Source organism: Sinocyclocheilus anshuiensis, unplaced genomic scaffold (genome assembly GCF_001515605.1).
Source record: "Sinocyclocheilus anshuiensis isolate Anshui unplaced genomic scaffold, SAMN03320099.WGS_v1.1 scaffold256, whole genome shotgun sequence".
In the NCBI taxonomy this organism is placed as follows: Eukaryota; Metazoa; Chordata; class Actinopteri; order Cypriniformes; family Cyprinidae; genus Sinocyclocheilus; species Sinocyclocheilus anshuiensis.
The window spans coordinates 242,844-258,810 of record NW_015558587.1 but is presented as its reverse complement, the minus strand read 5'-3'; the positions used below and the strand labels follow the sequence as shown (position 1 = coordinate 258,810).

The 15,967-nt window shown below is 34.5% G+C and overlaps 1 long non-coding RNA gene across 1 annotated transcript; it reads left to right on the top strand.

Moving 5' to 3' along the window:
- Positions 1 to 7,335: 7,335 nt before the first annotated feature.
- On the top strand, positions 7,336 to 9,444 carry LOC107679900 (uncharacterized). The gene is made up of 3 exons (XR_001633095.1): positions 7,336 to 7,361; positions 7,483 to 7,564; positions 9,409 to 9,444. It is a non-coding gene; the product is annotated as an uncharacterized LOC107679900 (long non-coding RNA).
- The last annotated feature ends 6,523 nt before the right edge of the window (positions 9,445 to 15,967 follow it).

Sequence of the window (15,967 nt, the reverse complement as noted above, 5' to 3'; positions counted from 1 at the left end):
TGCCAAAGCTGTGAACAAACCTCTAACACTAAGTTGCAATAACAGTGATGCTTACTTTAGCAAACACCATGCACTGCGCGATTAATATATCTCAGGATGAGCTGGACATAATGGTATTACAACTTGGCAGCACAGTCAATAAATAAGTCCTGTAGCATGGCTAAGTAATGGCCCGTGAAGAGTTTATTGAGTCTTTCAGCAGCCGAGCTAACGAGAATGGCAAGGGCAGACAGGCGTTTGTCTGTGCGTATTAAGATTCCCTAAAATGTGACAGTCATTAGCCTGTCCTCAGTAATGGATTACCTGCCAACTCGCGCATCATTGTCAAATAACATATAGAATACATTCATAAATCATCTGTACCAAACAATTTATGTCCTCTATCGAGTGCTCCCTGATTGTGATCAGTGCGGACAAAGATCCACATATAGGATTTGTAATGAATGGCTCCATTTAACACAGAAAGAATGAATCAACATTTATGGCCTCATTAGTTTTCACAAAGCAATATGGGAACCTTTTATAAATGGAACTGAACAAAATATTGAAGTAATTAACAGACGAACACTGCATAATGCAGAAATCTAATAAGACATGACTGAAAAACAAAGACAGACTAAATATCCCCAAAAAACGAATGACGCAAGCAAATCCCAGTACGTCTTAACCCTTCACATCAAGCAGTATTCTTTAAAAGATTTATCAAATTTCCACATATCCACATAATATGTTCTCCACTAACTGGTTTCCATTTCATTACGCTATTTCATTCTATTCTTGGCCTCTTGAATTTCTTCTGCTCAGTGTTAATCAAATATGGTGCTTTACTTATTTCAAATGTATTTCCTTCCAAGGATATGAATGTAATATATAAATCCTCGTTGGTGTCTATCTTGAGGGTTACATCTTTTCAATTTTTTCATTAGTTCTTCATATTCCTACATACAATGAGAGTGACTTTAGACTTATTCCATCTGATATGACATGTTGTCATTATAACAGCTAATTAAATTCAAGTACTTTCGGTCATCTATTCAATATTCTGAGTGCTCTTTCATGGCTCCATCCAAACAGTCACTGGAATAAACTCATTTAGACTTTCCTTAAGGCCTCTAATCTGAACTATGAGGTATTCTGTGAACCTTAAACAAGCATATTGTAGAATTTTAAAATTAAACTTGTCCTTTTACATTTTATTTATTTATTTATTTTGAGAAAATGGCATTTTAGTAGCTCTTAGAAGGAATTTGTTTTGTCTGTAAGCCATATATTGTTTATAGTACTGAATATTTCCTGTAGGGCCCTATCTAAACCAGATCTGCTGTAACTCCCTGTTCTGTCTTCTTGAGCTGGTATAAATCTTCTGTTGTCCCAAATATATCTTTAAGACAAGATGGAAGTTCTAAACTTCATATCATATATTTATATTTTATTCCTTTAACACTTTACAAATAAGAATAATACAAGCAGAGGCAATAATTTGCCTAACATCTATATTACAATTAAAATAAACAATGACAGGCCTGCCTTATCTGCTTTAGCCATGAAGAAGAATTATGTATAAATTAAAATATGAGCGGCATATACATTGACCTGGCATACTCTGGTAATAACTTAAGGCCTTAACTTAAAAAATAAGGCAGCGGTTATTTGCACTAAGTTCAAATAGCAATAGATGCTATTTACACTGAGTGCAAATAGTGATATATTCTATTGACATTGTGTAAAAATAGCAGTAGCCTATTTTCTTTGCAATAAGTGTAAATAGTAGTTAGATGCTATTTATACTACTTAGTGCAGTAATATCTGCACGTCAGTGTTGTAGTACATTATAAAACAGTATGCAATAATAACATATTGAGTGTAAATGATCATTTTTATTAAAATTATTAAATTGATGCCACCTTTTTGGGACCATGAAACCCTCCCTATACCCACCTCTAACCCTACACGATGAACACCCACAAGGCATTTTATTTTCCACTTTTAGATTATTTACTTGATTTTTATTGAAAATAAATACCTTTCCGAAGTGATGTGGAAAGGGAAAAAAACAAGTTCAGCAAAAGGCGTATTCAAACTCTGGTTGATCGTGTCCAAAAAGTTAGTGGTACATGTTTTACTATCTAACCAATGCAGACGTTGTGGGTGAGGTTAGAATAAATAGCCTCTGCCAACAAGGTGGGCCATTTGCACTTATATAGACACTCTGTAAAAATAATTTTTTGGAGATGGTAAGTTGGTACAGTGCTGCAACAGAACATTTCAAAATAGTTTAGAACCATACAAGCTAGAACAAAGATGAAAGTGGGAGACAGTAATGTTTTTCTTCTTTTTTGCATAAAATGCATTAAAGGGATAATTCACCCAAAAATGAAAATTCTGTATTAGTTACTCACCCTTATGTCATTCCAAACCTGTAAGACCTTCGTTTATCTCAGGAACACAAATTAACATGTTTTTGATGAAATCCAAGAGCTCTCTGACCCTCCCATAGACAGCAACGCAACTGAAACGTTCAAGGCCCAGAAAGATAGTAAGGACATCGTTAAAATAGTCCATGTGATATCAGTGTTTCAACTGTAATCTTATGAAGCTATGAGAACGACAATCAGCAGAGGTAAAAAACTAAACATAGGCTATAAACGAACTACTCCACGGTTGCATGACTTCAACGTCACCACCATTAAGCTTCCAGTCTCTTTCAGTCTTCACTTAAAAACATTTGCCCTGAAGGTCTGAGTTAGAATCATTTGCAAGAGTGTGAATATAAACATGAGGCTGTAAAAGCAGAATATTAGTCTTTAAAATTAGTCTTTTATAAGATGTAAAGTAGGAACAGATTTAAGGTGTTTTAGAAAGATATTTGACATTGGCATGTAAGGCTAATTTTATGCTGTAGACGACAACTTATAATACAACTTATAACGCTATTACAAAAGGTTCACTGGCAATTATAAAGAGCGCAGGGGATATAGGGTACACTGACTTATATTAAATGATATAAGGCAGTTTGCATAAAGCGACTTGACCCACTTGCATTTTTTCACCAGGTCATAATTTGGTAAGAGTTTAAAGATATAGCCATTAAGCCCTATGAATGCCTTTTTCAGCATCACTGATAGAGGAGCAGTGTCTGATTTTCCCTTTTCATGATAAAGAACATTCAGCACTTTTCCAGCATTATGAAATCTCTGTCTGGGGTGAAACTCATCCTGCTGTCTCTAAATAGGGTAATGAGCCTCCAGTCTCCTCTTCAGCTTTACACAAAGTCTTTGTGTCTGAATATAAAAGGATGATAGGGTGCATGTTTTCAAAGTTTATGTTGATTAAAGCCTCTCCCAGAACAGGAGAGAAGAAGACCTTTGACAAAAGTCTCATCCGTTTGTTTCAGTTTATTCTGACAAGCAAGTATGCTTCCTGCTGTCTTCCCTAGTTCCTTAGAAGACTGTTTGAACTTCTATATATCTTATATAAGCAGCTCTATTTGCTGACAGTGCATTACATTGGAACGAGGAGAACACATTCTGTTGGGCATCAGCGCAAACATCCGCTTTTTATAGATGTTTAACCTTAAGACCCAGAAATGTCAACTGTTGTCGAACTAATAATTTGATGGTTTTAAAGGCCTCAAATGTTATGCAGGGAGATGTTTCAGATAGGTTAATCTTTTATTTATTTACATTTTAAGTTTTTGAATGTCACTTATGCTCACCAAGGCTGCATTTATTTGATCAAAAATACAATAAAAACAGTAATATGGTGAAATATTTATCCAATTTAAAATATTTCTGTTTGAAAATATTATATATATATTGTATGCTGATTTGGTGCTCACGAAATATTTCTTATTATCATCAATGTTGAAAAGGACATTTTAAATATATTAAAATAAAAAAAAATGTTATTTTAAACAGTAATATTTCACAATATTACTGTTTTTACTGTATTTTTTATCAAATAAATGTAGCTTTGGTGAGCATAAGAAAAAACTCAAATACCTGGATCTCAATCAACCATCTCATCAGTTTTTTTCAAAGTCGATAAGAAAAGCTGATACAGAAATGCCTTTATGGCCTTTTACTGTATTTTTGATCAAATAAATGTAGCTTTGGTGAGCATAAGAAAAAACTCAAATACCTGGATCTCAATCAACCATCTCATCAGTTTTTTTCAAAGTCGATAAGAAAAGCTGATACAGAAATGCCTTTATGGCCTTTATGAGAAAATGCCTCAAAACAGTATAGATACTCTCTGCATGCAGAGTCTGCAGCCAAAAAACAAACAAACAAACAAAAAATGGCTCAAAAGAAGCCATAACCAAAAAAGACCTAGAAGAAATTGGAAAATATTTTGTTTTAAATCGAACCAAAAATCAAAACTAGTTTTTTCAGTCTTCACTTAAAAACATTTGCCCTGAAGGTCTGAGTTAGAATCATTTGCAAGAGTGTGAATATAAACATGAGGCTGTAAAAGCAGAATATTAGTCTTTAAAATTAGTCTTTTATAAGATGTAAAGTAGGAACAGATTTAAGGTGTTTTAGAAAGATATTTGACATTGGCATGTAAGGCTAATTTTATGCTGTAGACGACAACTTATAATACAACTTATAACGCTATTACAAAAGGTTCACTGGCAATTATAAAGAGCGCAGGGGATATAGGGTACACTGACTTATATTAAATGATATAAGGCAGTTTGCATAAAGCGACTTGACCCACTTGCATTTTTTCACCAGGTCATAATTTGGTAAGAGTTTAAAGATATAGCCATTAAGCCCTATGAATGCCTTTTTCAGCATCACTGATAGAGGAGCAGTGTCTGATTTTCCCTTTTCATGATAAAGAACATTCAGCACTTTTCCAGCATTATGAAATCTCTGTCTGGGGTGAAACTCATCCTGCTGTCTCTAAATAGGGTAATGAGCCTCCAGTCTCCTCTTCAGCTTTACACAAAGTCTTTGTGTCTGAATATAAAAGGATGATAGGGTGCATGTTTTCAAAGTTTATGTTGATTAAAGCCTCTCCCAGAACAGGAGAGAAGAAGACCTTTGACAAAAGTCTCATCCGTTTGTTTCAGTTTATTCTGACAAGCAAGTATGCTTCCTGCTGTCTTCCCTAGTTCCTTAGAAGACTGTTTGAACTTCTATATATCTTATATAAGCAGCTCTATTTGCTGACAGTGCATTACATTGGAACGAGGAGAACACATTCTGTTGGGCATCAGCGCAAACATCCGCTTTTTATAGATGTTTAACCTTAAGACCCAGAAATGTCAACTGTTGTCGAACTAATAATTTGATGGTTTTAAAGGCTTCAAATGTTATGCAGGGAGATGTTTCAGATAGGTTAATCTTTTATTTATTTACATTTTAAGTTTTTGAATGTCACTTATGCTCACCAAGGCTGCATTTATTTGATCAAAAATACAATAAAAACAGTAATATGGTGAAATATTTATCCAATTTAAAATATTTCTGTTTGAAAATATTATATATATATTGTATGCTGATTTGGTGCTCACGAAATATTTCTTATTATCATCAATGTTGAAAAGGACATTTTAAATATATTAAAATAAAAAAACTGTTATTTTAAACAGTAATATTTCACAATATTACTGTTTTTACTGTATTTTTGATCAAATAAATGTAGCTTTGGTGAGCATAAGAAAAAACTCAAATACCTGGATCTCAATCAACCATCTCATCAGTTTTTTTCAAAGTCGATAAGAAAAGCTGATACAGAAATGCCTTTATGGCCTTTATGAGAAAATGCCTCAAAACAGTATAGATACTCTCTGCATGCAGAGTCTGCAGCCAAAAAACAAACAAACAAACAAAAAATGCCTCAAAAGAAGCCATAACCAAAAAAGACCTAGAAGAAATTGGAAAATATTTTGTTTTAAATCGAACCAAAAATCAAAACTAGTTTGCATGGCACTGGCTGCTGTGGAAATGCTTTTCATTAGAAGTGACAGAATATCTTATTAAAACAAAAGAAGTATCAAGGCCACAAAAGACTGCAAGAGAACTTGTTTAGGCCGGCTAAAAAAGTTCAGTGTTTTGCAGGACTACGATAATAATACAAGGCCAAAATCAAGAAAGAAAAGTTTAATGTCCTGCAATGGTTCAGTTCTATTCCTGATATCAATCACTATTTTTTTTTAAATTTTGATAAATGTTTTATAATAAAGAATAAAGGTTATTGATTAGAAAGTAATTGAATAGTTGCTACGCCCCTGCGCTTCACTCAAAGTTCAGTGCAGTAAAAATGAGGACATTTAATTTGAATACTTTTGAAAAGAAATGTGCAAATACAAGTGTGGAAATTAATGACCATTTCTTTTTGACTTGCATGAATGCACAACATATAAGGTGTTTTGTTTGTGTTGCAGAGTCTTCACCAAAACCTGTCAATTATCTGAAATGTCACAGCTTAGAGCCAGTTGCTAATGATTGAAAATGGTATTTCAAACATGCACTTGTTGTATATTCAGTAAGCTTCCCTTTAGTGCTGTCCATTCATTAGCATGAGAATAAAGGTAAACAGTTTGCGGGCTGATGGTGCTTTCCATAATGGGATATTGATTGAGATATTATAACACATTCAGTGTTGGAAACAGAAATGGATTCAACACTAATTGTTTTGTTGCAAGAAATAAAATCAAAAGCAAGATTTTGCATGCTATTTTTATTACAAGTGACATTTATATTTTGTGCATCATGTTCAGTATGGAAGCAGTGGTTGAACTCTTGCCTTCGTGTATAATGCATTTTGAAAGTATTAGTAATGTTCTTTATAATGCATTATATGTTTTCAGATATGACTGTAACCAAACTTAAAATGCATTATAGTATTTGCAGATTCCTTGTTAATATCCCTGAAATAGGTTGTCTGTCATGTGTTTTAATGCATTATACTGTACTTTCTAATGGTGCAACAATGAATATATAAGTATCATAATGCATAATAATTCATTCATTTAATTAATGATTTAAAGGAACAGTTCACCCAAAATTTAAAATTTGCTGAAAATCACCCTCAGGTCATCCAAAATGTAAATGAATTAGTTTTTTCATCAGAACAGATTTGAAGAAATGTATCATTACATTACTTGCTCACCAAAGGATCCTCTGCAGTGAATGGGTGCCGTCAGAATGAGAGTCCAAACAGCTGATAAAAACATCACAGTAATCCACAAGGTGAGCAAGTGGGCGGGAACTACAGTCGCAGAGCGAATCCGGGCCGCGTCCGTGGAAACGAGCGCACGTTTTTTTTCTGGAGTTCAAAACAGAAGACGTCAAGACGATCGAGGCGGATACAGACTGCTTGCTGTTATCCTCAAAAACCTCACCAAGGTATGTCACCGTGTGATCAAACTGTTCTACTAATAAATGAATTTCTTCTACTAATAAATTAATTTCTTATTATGTTGTGTACTCGATAACTTAAAGGTTTGGTGTTTTTATTGCTCCTTAGATCTGTGTTGGACTGTAATGTTGGCGAACACTTAGGCCTGTGTTATCAGAGGACTTGCTAACATGAAGAAAACGGTCCAGAGGTCTCTAATTATACGTAATTAACGAATTTTAGCTTAGTTACTTAATTTAAACTTTAGTCATTTTAACTGCTTCTATTAATTTTAATTGTTTAAGATTGCTGCGTGGTAATTAGTGTGATGAGCTAGCAATGTTAATGTTTAAGTGCTAACCCTTAAGGCTGCATGCATTTATTTGATCAAAAATAAAGTTAAAAAAGTAATATTGTGAAATATTATTACAATGTGAAATAACTATTTTCTATTTGAATATATTTTAAAATGTAGTTTATTCCTGTGTATTTTCAGCATCATTACTGCAGTCTTCAGTGCATGATCCTTCAGAAATCATTCTAATATGCTGATTTAGTGCTGCATTTTTATTGGTACTCGGTTATCAATAATGGTTTGAGTATAATTTAAGATGTAGTTTATTCCTGTGAATTTTCAGCATCATTACTGCAGTCTTCAGTGCATGATCCTTCAGAAATCATTCTAACATGCTGATTTAGTTCTGGATTTTTATTGGTACTCAGTTATCAATAATGGTTCTTCTTATTATCAGTATTTTGATGAGCTAGCAATGTTAATGTTTAAGTGCTAACCCTTAAGGCTGCATGCATTTATTTGATCAAAAATAAAGTTAAAAAAGTAATATTGTGAAATATTATTACAATGTGAAATAACTATTTTCTATTTGAATATATTTTAAAATGTAGTTTATTCCTGTGAATTTTCAGCATCATTACTGCAGTCTTCAGTGCATGATCCTTCAGAAATCATTCTAACATGCTGATTTAGTGCTGCATTTTTATTGGTACTCAGTTATCAATAATGGTTCTTATTATTATTGTAAAAAAAAACGTTTTTGCTGCTTAATATTTCCTGGAAACATTTTTATGATTCTTTGATTAATAGAAAGTTCAAAAGAACATCATTTATTTGAAATATATTTTTTGCAACATTATAAATGTTTTTACTTTTATCAATTTAATGCCTATATGCTGAATAAAAGTATAACAGTAATTTCTATTAAATGACACACACACACACACACACACATCAAACATTTGAATGGTTGTATATCATGGTTTCTGAATATATTAAAGAGCATAACTGTTTTTCAATATTGATAATAATCAGAAATATTTATCGAGCAGCAAATCAATCAGCTTATTGGAATGATTTCTGAAGGATCATGTGACACTGACGACTGGAGTAATGATGCTGAAAATCCTGCTTTGATTACAAGAATAAATTACATCTTACAATATATTCACACAAAAAAAGAAATATTTTAACTGATAATAACGTTTAAAATTGTAATTAAATTTATTTCTGTGATGGCAAAGCTGAATAAATAACTTTTCATTCATCAATAAATCCTGAAAAAAGTATCACGGGTTCCCAAAAAAATTAAGCAGCACAACTGTTTCCAACACTGAACTTTGATCAAAGCAATAAATAATATTTTTAAGTATATTAAAATAGAAAACCATTATTTTAAATTGTAATACTTCACAATATTACCATTTTTTCTGTATTTTGAATCATATAAATGCTGGCTTGATAAGCAAGAGACTTATTTCAAAAACATTAAAAATAGTAATGTGTCCAAACTTTTGACCAGCCCAGTCCCCTTATTAAGCAGGCAGAATGCTTTAAGGTGCATCCTGAATGATAAAAACAGAGAGGGGCACTGAAGAGACAGACATGTAATACATTATATTGTTTGGTATGTTTTTTTATTTATAAAATATTTGCCAAAAGATGCTTTTATTTCTGTTAACGGTATGCTCCATGTTCATTGAGTAAATTAATTGAGAAATTGTCCAGAAACACTATATAACAATTTGTTTCAATTTCAGGTTCCACCTGAGAGCCGGGACTGTCAAATAGTAAGTCCTTTTTTTTTTTTTTTTTTTAAGTGTTCAGTGCAGGTTGAGTTATTCAAGCTATTTGAATGCCACGATGTATAATTGAGTATTGATAATATTGAGTGCCTGATAATGTTACTAGTGCTGTTCAAAACATACTGTTTGTTAGGGCTGATTGTGACTTGCAGCTTTCTGGAGAAATGCTCCTTCGAATAACTTCACACTCAGCATCCTGAACAATATATCTGTTATGACCGTCATAGTCCTCTAGCAATGCTATAGTCTGTGTGTCATTTGGGCACAAACTATTATTCATTGTTGATTAAAGTAAGTGTGTAATGGAAAATTACAGGAAAATCAAAAATGCTTACTATGGATAACATTTATGATGTGGAAAAGCATATACAGTGCATGCATAATTATTAGGCGAGTCAATATTCTGATCATATTTTTTAAGCACTTTTACCAATTCTAAACCACATCAGTCACTATTAATTTAGTTTACAATCATATATCTTATAATTATATAATTAACAAGAACTGGAAGTGAAAAACGCTCACTGTTGCTCCAGAAGGAAACACAATGCATTGAACAGAATGAAAATATGTACATTTATCTTATTTTGCCTACATATATTTTTTCATTTAGTACTGTCCTTCAGAAGCTACAAAAGATACTTACATGTTTCCCAGAGAACAAAATAAGTTCAGTTTACCCTGATCTTCAAATTCAAAGTTTTCACCCCCTTAATGCATTGTTTCCTTCTGGAGCATCAGTAAGCGTTTGAACCTTCTGTAATAGTTGCATATGAGTCCCTCAGTTGTCCTCCGTGTGAAAAGATGGATCTCAAAATCATACAGTCATTGTTGGAAAGGGTTCAAATACACAGAAATACTGAAAAACCACAGAATGTGTGGGACCTGAAGGAAGCTGTGTCCAGGAAACAACATTACTTTTGAACGGGGTAATTTTTATAAATTCAACTATTATTTTCTCTTGTGGACAATATCTTTTAATGTGAAATATCTGATTCAGGTCAGTACTAAATAAAAAATAGCATGCATTTTGTATGATCCCTCTTATTTTGGTAAAATAAGTAACATTTAGCAGATTCTTCAAGGTGTATGTAAACTTTTGACCTTATGTGTGTGTGTGTGTGTGTGTGTATACAGTGTGTGTGTGTGTATACAGTATGTGTGTGTATATGTACAGTATGTATGTATGTATGTATGTATGTGTATATATGGCAATAACATTTTTGTCCACATTTATTGCTGTTTTTTTTTTTTAGAGACAATGAAAAGGAGGGAACTGTCTTTAAGCTGTGGAGTCAGACAGAGGGCTCGCATTTACCTAAAAAAACGGCATTGCAGAGGACTCTATTACAACTAGAACCAACTCAAGCATACAATGGTGACACACATTTATAAGAACTTTCCCTGTGATATAAAATTTCCTTGTGGTAATTATTCAGATTCTTCTCATTCTCATTGTGTAGCGCTGGTTTAAGCTTAGTGAATATTATGTACAGTAAGCACTAGAATTAGAGACTTGTGCTACTTGGGGTAGTGTTTTAAATAAACTTTAATTTTGCTTTTTTGTGCAAAAATTATAAAAAGGAAAGAAAAGATGCACAGTGGCAAATCTTTTGCATTGTTTTTTGTAGTAATTCAATTGTTTTAATATGAATATTGTTTTAATAGAGTGTTCAGTACAGTAATTGTCTATACATCTAAATCAGTACTTTAAACTTTTTGTTGTCTAAGAGCTTCGTATAACAACTTAACAAAAATATATCAGTGGCAAAAGACAGTAAGATATTTAATTATGCATTATGTAAGATGCTTGTAATCATTGCTTTAGTGGTATTAATAATTTCTGCTTAAATACAGTCATATTCTACTTATCTGATTTTTATTATCTGGGAAATGTACAAATACTGTGGAATATGGACATTACTCTTTTTATTCGTACCAAAGAAACATGCATTTTCTGTAAAGCTGTATTGAAATATGTATTGTGAAAAGCACTATACAAATAAACAAATTGTATTTGAACTCTAGATATGTATACAACTTATTTGTGTGTGTGTGTGTGTAGGCCTATATATATATATATATATATATATACAGGGTGCGATTTGTGAAAAAATCAGAGGGGGGATGCTTTTGAAAACTTTTTATAGGTGTATAAAACTCTATAGGCAGAGGTTGTCTTTTTAGGCAAGTACCAGATAATAGGTGGCATGTCATGAAATGTTTTTAATACGACGTTTTGTGGGTACATCTTTACATCTGTACCCAGTTCCTTTCCCAAGATTCTTTTATACGCTCTCACTCTCTCTCACAGTCCCAGAGTGCAAAGGGCCTCCCAGGGATACCTAACCTGATGAATATAACATTTTTGATGACTGACGAAAATAAATAAGTCATATTCGCACACGCCTGGACCTGTAAACATGACATTTAAGAGCTATTTGGAGAAATACTCCCACATGTAATGTTAAATATAAAAACACAGACACTATATTATATATGTATATGCAGGGTGCAATTTGTGAAAAAAACAGAGGGGGGGATGCTTTTGAAAATGTTTATGAAATGTTTTTAATACGACGGAAACTGTAGGCTATTTAACGTGATCACAGTTTAATAAAAGCATTGTACGTTAGACCTATTAATTGTAATGATTTTATTTCCACGGTTATTCAAACAATGAATATCCCTAACCTTGTTCTAAGCGAGCAAAGAACACAGTATCAACGGAGCTTTTTGAAACTCCGAATCAGTTAAACCATTGCGTCGCAAAATGATTCACTGTTTCGAAGCGCTCAAATCGGATCGCGTAACACGGATCATTTGATTCATATTAGCAGACGCTTTTATCCAAAGCGACTTACAAATGAAATCACCATAAAGGAATTAGCATCTGGTCCGGAGCTGGCCCAGTTCTGGTCCAGATCCGGAAAAACAGATCCATGCCAGTATTTGGCCCGTTGGGCCAAAAGACACCGGCCCGAGTCTGTTGCGCGGATCTGGACCAGAATTTCCGATGGGTTTGAAGAAATGTAGGACTTCAAAGCGTGTATCGGGAATCAGTTGATTCATATCGGGACTTCAAAGCGTGTATTGGGAATCATTTGATTCATATCGGGACTTCAAAGCGTGTATCGTGAATCATTTGATTCAGATCGGGACGGTGGAGCGGGTTCGAGGGATGTTTTTATCTCCACCGGGGATAAAAATAATTCAGCAGAGGCAGGGATGCATAGACAAAACGGATCCGTGCCGGTATTGGCCCGTTGTGCCAAAAGACACCGGCCCGAGTCCGTTGTGCGGATCTGGACCAGAACTTCCGATGGGTCTGGGCCAGATCTGGCCCAGATGATTTTTGCTATATGGGAAGGCTTCAAATAAAATGTTACCACTTTTGTTTTACCACACTAGACAAGCAGAAATTACTAGTAGTCTACTGATATTATTTCTCGGACACATAACTGCAATGCTAAAGTTCAGTGCTTTAGATTAAACTGTGTTTACTTTTTTTTATTAGAGTGAGTCTTTTGGGGTTTGCTCGGGTTATGAAAGAGCAGCAGTGTTCTTGTGCAAACAGGCCATCTTTTGGGGGTTTAATATGCTCAGTGCATTAGTATGAGTCTACTGTACTGTGACTTTCTCTCCCTGCTGGAGAGTCCTCAGATAAACCCACCACCGCATGTGTCTGCTAATGTCGCCTGCCATGAGGTCGTGTGCTAGGTCGCCTGGATGGGACTCCATTCCCTCATATCATGAACAGAGATTAGGTGATGGGGAATTACGCATCTGTAATTGCATCCACATCCACAGCCTGTTTCATCTATTATCTGTAATCCTGAGCTAAAGCAACCACAGCTCAGATGGCAGCCGGAGCAGCGAGCGACAGAGCAGAGCCAACAAGCCCCAGTAATCCTGTATGGGTTCAAGAGATGTCGAGAATTAGGCTTCTTTTACAAAGTTGCCCCCGTTATCCGCTGTGTTGCTGCTCAGTATTTTGGAAAATGTGTATAGTAAATGTGTAAAGTATATAGAGTGAGGTTCAAAAATCTAAAGCAACTAGTGGTGGAAAATGGTTCTATTTAGCATTTTTCCCAGTTTCATAAACTACTTTTATAGCAAATTCTATCATCAAAACAATAATTTAAAGGGGTTATGATATTTTTTCTTTGACATATAAGAGGTCTTTATACACTGTCAGAAAAAATGTCACTGGGGTAGTACATTTTCAAAACATACACCTTTGTACCTTATTTACCCCTAAAAGTGCATATTAGTACCTTAAAGGTACATATTAGTACCAAAATAGTACATATTAGTATCTTTTTAAAAGGGTACTACCCCAGTGACAGCTTTTGCATCTTTTTTTCTGAGAGTGTACCATTAAAACATCCTGCAAATTTTAAACTCGAAGGGACGTTTGCTTGGATGCGTCTGATTTAAACAGCATTTTTGTGTGAAACGTGATGATTATGTTCTCCAGCATGTTCTGAAAAATAATCCAAAGAGCATCTTGCGCTCCGGTGGAAGCAGGAACATCTGATAGTCTGTACAGAGTGAAACAGCTGGACAAATCAGACACATTATTATCTGTTATATTTAACATATAATCCGACAGACCCCTCACCCAACAACAGGACTGGGTGTTGGGATGTCTGTGAAGAGATAAGACAGAGTTTTACTCTTTCTACTACCTTTCTATGAATGAACATGCATATCGCTGGGACATTGTAAATGACTTCTGTTTTTGTATATTGTCTTTTGTATTGTATACTGTTTTATGCATGCCTTAGGATAGAATTATTAGCTAATGTAACATATAGGTACTGTGTTTGATAATCAGAGTATAAAGGCACACAAAACTGCCTGCCCACTCTGATTATGAGCCAGCTTCCAAACAAAGGAAGTTTTCCCACTTGCAATTACACCTTTTCCATTGGTCAAGCCAAACTCAAAAGTTCGCCAGTCTTCAACCTGGATGAACTCGATTATAATACTATATACACATACAGCGGGTAAAATAAGTATTGAACACTTCACCATTTTTCTCAGTAAATATATTTCTAAATGTGCTGTTGACTTGAAATTTTCACCAGATGTCGGTAACAACCCAAGTAATCCATACATACAAAGAAAACAAAACAAATAATTTCAGAAATTAAGTTATGTGTAATAAAGTAGAATGACACAGGGAAAAAGTACTGAACACATGAAGAAAGGGCGGTGCAAAACGGCATGGAGAGCCAAGACACCAGCTGAAATCTATCAGTAATTAGAAAGCAATCCTGCCCCTTGACAGAGGAAATTAATATAAGCTGGTTCAGTCCCAACACCTACAGTGCCAGGATGATGAAAATGAAACAAGGGTGGACATTTCAGCAAGACAATGCGTATAAACATGAGACCAGGCTGCCTTGTCAGTGGAAATTAATATTAGCTGGTTCAGTCCCAACGCCTACAGTACCAGGATGATGAAGATGAAACAAGGGTGGACATTTCAGCGAGACAATGATCCCAGACACAGCCAAGGAAACTTATCAATTGGTTTCAGAGTGGCCAGCCAATCACCTAACTTGAATCCAATAGAAAATAAGAACTAAAGATCAGAATTCATAGAAGAGGCCCACAGAACCTTCAAGATTTGAAGAATTGGCCAAAAGCACACCTGAGCAATGCATGCCACTAGCTTCTCCATACAGGAGGCGTCTTGAAGCTGTCATTACCAACAAAGGCTGTTGTACGAAGTATTAAATACATTTCAGTAGTTCAAAACTTTTTCCCTGTGTCATTCAAATTTATTACACATTACTTAATTTCTTAGTTTTGTTTTCTTTGTATGTATGGATTACTTTGGTTGTTACCGACATCTGATGACAATTTCATGTGAACAGCACCTTTAGAAATATATTTACCGAGAAAAGATTGTAGCACTGGCAAAATTCATATAATTGAAGGAAGGATGAATGGAAAAATGTACCGAGACATTCTTGATAAAAATCTGCTGCCATCTACCAGGATGATGAAGATGAAATGAGGGTGGGCATTCCAGCGAGACAATGATCCCAAACACACAGCCAAGGAAACTCTCATTTGGTTTCAGAGAAAGAAAGTAAAGCTGCTAGAATAGCCCAGCCAATCACCTGACTTGAATCCAATAGAAAATAAGAACTAAAGATCAGAATTCATAGAAGAGGCCCACAGAACCTTCAAGATTTGAAGAATTGGCCAAAAGCACACCTGAGCAATGCATGCCACTAGCTTCTCCATACAGGAGGCGTCTTGAAGCTGTCATTTCTGTTGAAAATTTCATGTCAACAGCACCTTTAGAGATATATTTACTGGGAAAAATGGTGACGTGTTCAATACTTATTTTACCCGCTGTAAATTCAATTCAAGTATATTTGTATTGCGCTTTTCACTATACAAATCGTTGCAAAGAAACTTTACAGCAAATTAAGTTTCTACAATATTTAGTGGTAGCTTATCAGTGGTGACTGTCAGTTAATGTACATATGGC